This window comes from Gallus gallus, chromosome 1, assembly GCF_016699485.2.
Source record: "Gallus gallus isolate bGalGal1 chromosome 1, bGalGal1.mat.broiler.GRCg7b, whole genome shotgun sequence".
NCBI lineage: Eukaryota > Metazoa > Chordata > Aves > Galliformes > Phasianidae > Gallus > Gallus gallus.
The window spans coordinates 95564241-95574668 of NC_052532.1; the positions used below are offsets into that span (position 1 = coordinate 95564241).

The 10428-nt window shown below is 34.1% G+C and overlaps 1 long non-coding RNA gene across 1 annotated transcript in view; it reads left to right on the forward strand.

Moving 5' to 3' along the window:
- The first annotated feature begins 1686 nt into the window (after nt 1-1686).
- Nucleotides 1687-10428, forward strand: part of LOC121107705 — a 60365-nt gene continuing 51623 nt past the window's right edge. The window contains exon 1 of the long non-coding RNA XR_005842049.2: nt 1687-1841. This is a non-coding gene — a long non-coding RNA (uncharacterized LOC121107705). The remainder of the gene's footprint in view (nt 1842-10428) is intronic.

Consider the following 10428-nt stretch of genomic DNA (forward strand, 5'->3'; position numbering starts at 1 on the left):
TTTTTTTTTTTTTTTTTAAGGAATGGAGATTCTATGATCTCATTAGACTGCAAAAAAGGGCTCCAATTTATGCAATAAATTGGATACTTTGGATACTCAGACATATTTGAAAGTCAATGCAAAGTTTGATACTGCTCTGCAGCTCCACTGACTCTTCTGTGGTGCAGAAGTAAAAGGAATGAAGTATTAAAAAATCACAGATGTAGGGCACAGAACTGAAATGTAAAAAGGGAACCCTCTACCTAGATGTGGGATAGATAATCAGCTCCACTTAAATGAACACAAAAATTATTTCACATCACCATTCAACGGAAGGTTTCTTTCTAACAAGCCATTAGCTCAAGTCCAAGCACTGGATTGTTGGGTGAGCCCTGCTCCTTTGATAAACCGGAGCTGACATGTCTTAAGGCAGAAATCTTTGTGTGGTGGAACGGAAAGCATAGTTAAAGGATCCTTCTGTTCTCAGTCACTGTGGGGATTCCATCACTTACCACTTTTGTTCCTGGCTTTCTGTTTTTAATTTATTTTGAGCTTTGTGACCTTTTGAACTCAAAAAAATAATGATTGAACATTGAGAACTTGGGAGTTTTTGCACAGTTAATTGATGCCTTTTTGTACAAGTGGAAATACTATTCACTGAAGTCGTTGTCTGGGTACATAGAAATATTTGGTCTGTAAAGGAAAATAGTATTGATTATTTCAAAGATATAAATACGGTAAATGATGTCTGATTTAACTATGAGTATATGAATAAATACTTACTTAAACAGTGAAGTTAAGAGAAAAGCTTAAAAAAATATTCAAGAAAATTGAACTTGCCAGAGGAACTATCAGAAAATATGTGTTCCTCGATAACATTGAATATACACTTTAAGTATAATTCATAGGTTACTTTTTATCTATTAGTTCATCACAGAAATGAAATATTCTGTGGAATAGTGGAAAGTATATTTTCAGCAGTTAAGCAGGTACTTCTTTTAAGAAAGGTGAGAGTTAATAAATTACATTAATTTTTGATAGAAATTTGTATTCATATTTTCAGGGATACTCTTTAAAAAACCAGCGTAGCCAAAGTTCTTTAATCTTAAATAATTAATTTTCTCTTACATAAAGGATGATCAAACTTGTGCTTCCTTTCTGACTAAAGAGGAGCCCATAACTGCCAAACTAGAATTAATATTCTAGTTTAAATTGGAATATTTCCTCTGTTGGTTTCACTGTTGTTGCTGTTTGTTTGTTTGTTTAAAAAAAATAAAAGAAAATCTAAAGAAAATTCTGAAACTTGGCCCTTTTTGTATCATGACTTCCCTATATTAGAGCCAAAATAAAACTCGTAACAGAATAAAGTGGCACACTTTACTCAGTATCCCTACTGATCATAAAAATAATGCTTTCTGCTTGAGTAGAATTATCAGTCAGTCCTTTATCTCTAGAAAGAAAATTATTCAGAAAAATTTAAGAAACAAATAGAGGAAGACAAACTTCACATATATTTGATTTAATTTTGTGACAATTTTGCGTGAATTGATTGTTCTTGCAAACTGGAATTCACTGCCTGCCACTGTGAATTGCACCACTGGTTGGTTTGTCTAAGCAGCTAGAATCTGAGGATACTAAGCCAGCTTCCCACTGATACTACTCAAAGAAGTAAGCACTGATGGTTGCACGGTTGGAGTCCAGTTCTGTAATACACAGGGATTGTAGAAAGGGACTTAACAGCTTCTGTAAAGTAAGGAGAACTATTTGCACTGCATTTAGGAGTATTTGCATGATCAGGCTCTAAATCATCATAAAAATGACAGCTTCAAATTGCCTATTGGACTTCAGAAGAAAATAATAAAGTGAGTAAAATGTGTTTATTTATTGCTGTTGTTGTTTGTTTTTAGCACTTACATTTTGTTCTGTGTGAATTGGGCCTGCTGCGTTTTTTGTCATAGCTCCAATTATCTGATCTCTTTGTCTTTCATAAGCTGCTCTTTTTAACACACTAGTCCACTTCTGAAAACTATTAAAATTCAATGGGTGTCTTTACCTCAGGCCACGTAAAGAGATCCACCTAAAGTCTGCAACTTTGGACTGTAAGGGCTAGTTCACATCTGCAGCCCCTGTTTTGTGGAGCAACAGTGACAACCAGCGGCCATTTAACTAATATTGGCCCAGCTATTCAGAGTGGATGTCTTTCAGATTACTAGCCAGCCATATCCATTCTTCAAAGGTAAAAGACAGATCTAATTTATTTCCTTTTATCTATCTTAATTCTGATGAGGAGTGTAAAAGAAAAAAGTGCAATGTCTAATTAAGAGCAGTTGTGCTCTAGCAATTCAGTATAATGCTGCTGTATTAAGATTAAATAAATAAATAAATAAATTAGCTGCTGATCCACGTTGTCCATATTCCAGCAGTGTATAAAAATATGTGTGGCCATTAAAGGTTTCAGTAACTTGCTGGTGAGATAGCATGTGGGGATCATTAACTGTGCAAAGGAATTATGGTTTAGTTTTTCCAAAGAGAAAAGGAGGGGGTTTGAAGGTCATACTTTTCTACTCATCTATCATTAATGCACATAATATATTTGGTACTTGACTATAAATAATTTTAGAATATCTTTTGTTATATGCATTTTAGTATATGATTTCTTCATCTAAAATACAGATTTTGTCTATGAAAAATCCTGGTGGTGATGTTTTTACCCAAGGTAAAAGAAATTGTATATACTGCTGTTCAGTTTAATGAAGTTAATATATTGTTTCATTTAGACTGAAGTATGAACAAACCATACTTCATCAACAGTTCTTACAGGATCAGTGGGATTACTTCTGTGGAGAGGTGCCCTTAAACCTATGGAAGATGCCAGAATTTAGCCCAGAGGAGTTTGTTGTGTATTGTTTAGAATTGTTTCATGCATAACATTTAAAGGCTTAATGCAAGGTCAATAGTTTACATCAGCTTGTAAATACCAGCACTTTACACATCTTGCAAATTTTCTTTTTTCACCTCACCTATACAAAATTTAAAATTAATTAATTAATTAAAAAAAAAAAAAAACGGGAAAAGGAAAAAAAAGAAAGAAAGAAACAGAAGCTCCACACCTTCATTTCCTTTTCTCTGGCACTGCTTTAAGAGCGCTTATGGCAAATTTGCTTCTGTAATCATAACTTGAACCCATCTGGGGATGAGATTGGCTGCTCGCTTAGCATTTCCACTTAACATATTCATGATTAGCATGCACAGAAGGAGCAGAATTAGGATGAATGTTTTTGGAACAGTACAGATAAATCCTCATAAATGTAGTACAACAGCTCTGGAAATGCACAGTGCTGAAATGTAATGAAGCTGAACTCTATAGAGAGTTTGGTATTCTCAGTACCATGCCTCTCCTAATGAACTCATTTAGATTAGAAAATGGATTTAATATTTTATTGGAATTAACCTGAGCCAGTAAAGAGGATTACAATTTCTTTCCATAAATATGGTGATATTACAGGTTGAGGTAGCATGTTACATGAATATTAAGCATTTTGTGAGCATTGTCATAAAGCCAGAAAGAGTATAAGGTAATTAGGTTTTAATATAGTGATACTGTTCTTATAGTAATTAAATTTGAAAAGTAATGAAAGTACATTTGAAAATGACTTAAATTCTTCTTTTTTGTTGTTGCATTTTCACAAAAAAAAAAAACACAAAAAACTGCATAAAATGGAAATTATCTCATGTTTTCTCAAAATAATCAGTTTCAACAGTTTGCTTTAAACATGGAAAATTAAAGATACTGCAGGTCCTTAAGATATAGAACAAGTGACATTCTAGGGAAGAGGAAATAAGGTACTTTTATTTTATTTGCTCCACAATGCCTGCTGGTATGAGAAAACCTGTAGAAACCAAAACAAATCTTAACATGGATGCATTAATTTCCTTTGTTTTTCAAAACAATTCAAAGTTGTATCTCATTGTTGCTTCTGTTTCTTAAGCTGTCTCTTACATTCACAGACAAGTGTTTAATCACTGTCACTAATTAATCACTAATTTAAAGGAGTAAAAAGAGTAAACTTTTTTTTTTTTTTTTTTTAAGCTGTCTTGGTAGATTGCACAACTGAAGGAAAGAGTACTGGAAAACTGCTGTAGTGTTCTTCTGAATATTACTTTTAGCAAGTTACTTCTTTTTTTCTTTTTTTTTTCTTTTTTTTTTTTTTTTTTTTTTTAATATATTTAGGGCCTGAATTTGCCTTTCAGTGTATACTGTCTGTAGAAATTATCTAAACGACTAACGTTACTTGCTGAAAAGCAGTATATGCAATATTGGAGAATAGCCCTGAACCCCAAATAAGAACAATTCAAAATAGATGCAACTAGGTGTATGGACAGACTTCTTGAGAAAATTTCCTTCTTCTATCACTGTTTTGTGCTTAAAATGTCTGAATACACAGAGCAAATTTGTAAGGTCACTAAGAAGGATTGTTTCCTTTGTAGGAATCTCACAGCAGTTTTATCCAACCATAAAGTAATAAGTGTAATCTGTTTAGATTATGAAAATAATCAACAATAGAGAATGTATCACAAACAATGGATTTTGTGATGGAAAAAATAATCTTAATTACTAAGTATTGGAATGGGAATGTGGAAAGCAAACAATCTCAACAAACAGGAGTTCTCTGAGGATAGACAAGGAGTAGCTGTGATGGCTAAGCAGGAGAATATACTATTTCTTGACTAAGGTAATTTAAATATGGTAAAGTATCTGCTAAAGACCTGCATTTCATGTGAGAGGTCAGTATTGAAGCCAGTACAAAAATGCACAGTATGCAGCAGAACAGAATCTGCTACAGTCTTTGTATGGTTTGTCCACCACTGCCAGGCCAAGACTTTATATGGTTCTGAAATTCCAGTCTGAGTGACTGTCCAATAATTTAGAGTTCTTTTACATTACGATTTGAATTGAACAACGGACTTAAAAAGATCAGAAAAAGAGATGAAAATAGAATTAGCTATGAAAAATCTTACTGATTTATTGAGTCTACAAAGATGTTTCCAGAATACTTCCTTTTTTCAAGGAAGCTGAACAATGGTAACTCCTTTACTATCTGTGGGCCTGGGTCTTGCTATAGCTAAAATCATCCTAAAAATTTATGCCTACAAAATTGGGATATATATTATATATCTCAAATTTAATCAAGAAAATGGGGGCCCAGTTATGACCCAAGAAATTATGTACACTGGTAGGAAGATGTTTTTCACTATTTTGATTAATCCATTTTAAACGAACCTCATATTTGTATTGATCAGATCCTAAGTTATTCAATGTCCTTTCATGTATCCATGAAATCTGGGACCAATGGGGAGGAGACTCAAGGATAGATCTCAACAGATCATAATTTGCTAAAAAAACAAAAACAGAAACAAATAAGTAAAACAAAACAAAAAGCAAAAACAGTCTCTTTAAAGCTTTAGCTGGTGCCTGATCAGGAGGTGACAAATTTTATCTCAAAATTCCAGTAGTTTTGAACAAGTGTATTCATATTCATGGACCAGTGAGTCAGTACCATTAATCCTAAAATAAACAAATCAAATAAAAAAGCAAGCAGAAAATGAAAAACAGTAAAACAAACAAACAAAACAAACAAACAACAACAACAACAACAACAAAACAAGAAATGAGATCCTATTGTTTTGTTTTGTTTTGTTTTGTTTTTTCCCATAACTGCTACATTGTTATTTAATTATCGTCATCTTGGTTCCTTGGATCAGGAATTATTTACATGTATAACTTACATCAGCATTCCTGCCATATTTACAAAGGAAAGTTGCAACATAATTTATCTACACGGTGCTAGCTTCAGCACTTAATTATGGCACCAATCTACATTTTTCTGAGTGCTACCAGCCTCAGCACATCTTCAGGGAAACTGCATTTCTCTTCTGAGCCACCAGAATTTCATTTTCTGCTTCTTCAATGAGACATGGTGGGTTGTGTGAAGGAAAGGAGAACAAGAGGGATGGAAAGTAATAAAGAGACTTTCTAGATATTTTCATCTTCTCTCCTCACCTTTGTTTAAATAATTGCATTTTCTTTCTGAGACTGTTCTTACAGCATTTTTTTTCCCCAAAAAGGTGGGAAATAAAGGAGAAATAACATATCCAAGGAGATCTGCCTTGAGGAAGGATTGAAATTCCTTAGAATGCTAAAATACATATTAATTATGAGTGGCCACTCCTTGGAAGTAAATCTCAAGAGGCAGATGTTCACATTGGATTTTGATCTTCTATGCTTCCAGTATAATCAGAGGGTAAGGTGCTTATCGGGTTTGAACAGTAAGCAAGTAGGTTACAATGACAAATGATATAACTAAAGTTTGTAGTAATAATGTCTTAATAACACAACACTGAATTGTAATTGTCCTTTTTGTTATAAATACATTTTCTTCCTTGGGCTTTTATCTCTGTTCTCACTCAATTTTTTTTTTCATTTTCATAATTAATTAAAATGGCAATGTTCTATAACCAGTGATTGAATTATCCGATATTACATGCCTAAGGCGATCAAAATTAATCAAAATAAGGAGTGAAAGTTTTGCTATTTTTAATACAGCTGATTTGATTCCTGGGGTTTAGATCAAATTAAATGGAGGATCAAATTAACCAGTGATTAAATTGAGTAAAAGGCACTTTGTATTCCTGAAATATGTTTTAATTTAATTAATTTCAAGGCACAAAATATTAAATGGTATTTTTAAAATTCACTTGTATTTCACTGTTTAATTTGTAGAAACAATTTCTTTCTCTAGGTTATGATCTTTTAGGAGAGGAAAAAATATGCTTTTAAAATAATTTCCTGCTTAATCCTTTCAGTTCTTTTCCATGCTGTTTGTGTTCGTACAAACTCATGAACTATTATTCCAAAACCTCAAAGATTTGATATGCCAAATGGCAGTTTAGGCAGAAATGTAGGACTCTTCAGAGCCTTGAATAGAATTTTCTCTCCATGAGAGACTTCAAATTGTTATTGCTTAACCCTTGGATTTTCAGAAGTATTTCAGAAGTGTTGGCCATGAGCCAGCAGTGTGCCCTTGTGATCAAGAAGGCCAGTGGTATCCTGCAGTGCATTAAAAAGTGTGGCCGGCAGGTTGAGGCTGCGGTGCATTAAAAAGTGAGGCTACTTTGCCCTGGTGAGGCCACATTTTGAACACTGTGTCCAGGTCTGGGCTCTTCAGTTCAAAAAAAACCAGAGATTTCCTAGAAGGACTCCAGCAGAGGGACACAGAGATGATAAAGGGCCTGGAGCGTCTCCCATATGACAAAAGGCTGAGTAAACTGCGTCTGTTCAGCCTGGTGAAAAGTAGACTGTCTACTCATATCTATAAGGAGATGGAAGGCAAATGGGTGAGACCAGGCTCTTCTCAGTAATGAGTAGCAATAGGGCAAGTAGAAATGGTCTAAAACCTGAACATAGGAAGTTTCATACTAACATGCAGAAGAACTTTTTTTATGGTAAGAATGACAGAGCACTGGAACAGGCTGCCAGAGAGGTTGTGGAGTCTCATTCTGTGGAGATATTCAATACCATTCTGGAAGCCTAGCTGTGCAACCTATTGTAGGGAAACTTCTTTTGCAGGAGGCTTGGATTCAGTCCTCTTGGGGTCCCTTCCAATCCCTGAAATTCTGTCATTCTGTGACTCTGTTACCATTTAGTCATACACAGTTTCATTTACCTTTTGTTAAAAGCTAGTGTCATGTTATGTTTACTCAACAGACTGGCTAACTTTTTGTTATAGATCACTGCTTACAAAGAAATTGAGAAACAGGATTTCCATTTTGGGGCAGAAATGGTCTGCATAAGAATAAAATCATTCACCATTTTTAGTTTGCGTAGTAAGCACAAAATTCCACTCCATGCCTTACTGGCAATTTGAATTGACTGATAGACACTGGCTGATCTACCTAGGGTCATCATTGCATGAAGCTGAAGCAAGAAGTAATTTTCTAAAAGGTTGTTTTCACTTAAGGTTTAATGTTCCTCAGAATCTGAGAAGACCATAGGAGAAAGGCAAAGTGAGGAATGGAGTCCAGTTTTATGGGTTACCAATGTTAGGTGAAACCATTATTTTCTGTTGAAATGCTTCTCTTTGAGTTTTGACTACTAGCAAAAGTGAAATAAAGCTATAAATGTGTAAACATACCAAAACATTATTAAAAATACTCAGTGTTGTGTATCAAGGCTGAGAACATTTATGCATTTGAGGCATATGTAAATTTCAAGCGGAATGTATTGGTTTTAAGCCAAGTCTAATCTCATTATTCTTTAAGTCCTACAAATGCCATACTTAAAGGATTACATCTATTGAGTGTGATAAACAAGGTCAGTCTGTTGCAGCTATTTTTGTTTAATAAGAATACTCAGAAGAGAAAAAAATTTTAGTGGGAGAAAACAGAAAATAAAAATGAACACCTAAAGAAGTATGAAAGTACTGTCATACTCTGTGTATTGTCATATAGTAACTTAATGTCATTTTGAAATGACCATTTCAAATAGCGAACAACTGGCTTAAACTTTATTTTGTACTTTTGTGCTTGGAAGACATTGATAGTGAGTAGGAACAGAATCTCTTAGATAAAGCTTTTATGTTGCTGTTTGATAATCCCATTGATAGCCTTAGGAAAAGGATGTAGGACAGGAAAAAGCACACAGTTTTTGATAGCTGGAGGATTTATGGCTGATAGAGCCAAATAGTGGAGAAGCTGTGGAGAGTCCTAGTGTTGCATAGCTTACAAATACTGTTTTGTGGCTTTCAAGGATAACGGTCAACTTTAGTGGCCTGTCCTACATCTACTGTGCAGGACTCAACATTTAGGACACAGACTTCTTCTGAGTCCCTCCTAAACGTGGGTATTTCATGTTGCCAGAATGCCCAGTATCTGCATAAGGATGAGACATTGTCCACTGATGGCAGTGGACACTGATGCAGACACCTAACAGTTTTCCAGTATATTATTAAACAGAAAAACATACTCCCTTAGAAACTAATCATGCAAGATTCCCTGTAGAATCTAAATTGATTTCCTGTCATATTTTTTTATATTTGATAATGGAAGTTTAATTTGGTGGGGAAAAGATTTTGAGGTTCCTCTTCTGGCTTTGCTATCACTGTGGAGCTACAGTTGTGACCTGTATTTCAATAACTTTCTTCCTATTCACTGATCTGCAAAAATGAATGTAATTCTGTTTACTTGTTTTATATAACACTTGCTAGACTAATGCATTTTAAGATTCGTGGATAAATGTTGTTATGGAGCAAAGTGTTTTTATGGTGTTTGCACTGTGCAGCTTAAAACTGCAAATAAAATATTTGGAAAATTGTTTTTATGAGTGTTATCAAAAGTACTCTAAGATATACTTGGAACTACAGGCAGAGTTTGATTCAAAAGGTCAGATGTATAACTGCATTTCTGTAACATCCTTGACAGCTATTGTATTTTATATACCATTTTAACCCTGAATATGAGTTATATGACATCTCTGAGTTCTTGAACCTTGTTTAGTATTTCCTCAGATCTTGCTGATTTACAGAAGTTCTTCAATCAGTACCGTTTCTTCCACTGAACTTTTTTCTTCCTACTTCCCACTTACTTTTAAGAACTTCAGATATTTACAAAGATGCAAACAGAAAACCTAATGCTTCTTAAAATTCCAGCACTTACCTGTTATTCTCCCTGCTTTCTCTGATGGACATAATCAAAATTCTTTTGCTTTTTCTTTGGTGTTATGTTCTTTACATGACATCTAGAGGCCAAAATTGATGTGAGCTGTAATTAATATTTTTGAGAGGCTTTGTAGATCCACTGGTGAACCAGAGATAGGAACCACACTGTCTGCATACATAAGGTTACTGAACACCCCCAAACAAATTTGCATGCAGAAGCTGTATTTCTTAGTGTCATCATCCAGCAGATGTAAAAGATCTGTTGAGGAAAAAAAAAAAAAAAGTATGAGAAACAAAGATACATTCACTGCAATCCCCTGTGCAGTTAATTCTTATACAAGTCGTACAGTAATCTAACTAGAACATTTGACATTTGCCAGTGACAGCCAGCATCCTTCAGGTAATCAATAATGCTAATATAAAGTGCCTGATTATATACACCTTTATTTCTATCTGTATTATCAAACTGATACGCAAATTCACCTTTCTTATGTCATTTCTAATTTCTGTCTGCTGGTTCTTGCTTGTGACTGTATCCATATAGATTCATTCATTAAAGGACCATAAAGGCAGATTTTTCCTTTATAAAGCATAACTTCATACGCATTCTGTAAGCTGCATCAAAACATCTCATACAATACGTTCAAGTCTCATTACATTGTTATATATTTCTAAATACATTACTAAATACATCAAGTAGAAAAATTATATTGCTCTATGATATTTAGGAATAAAA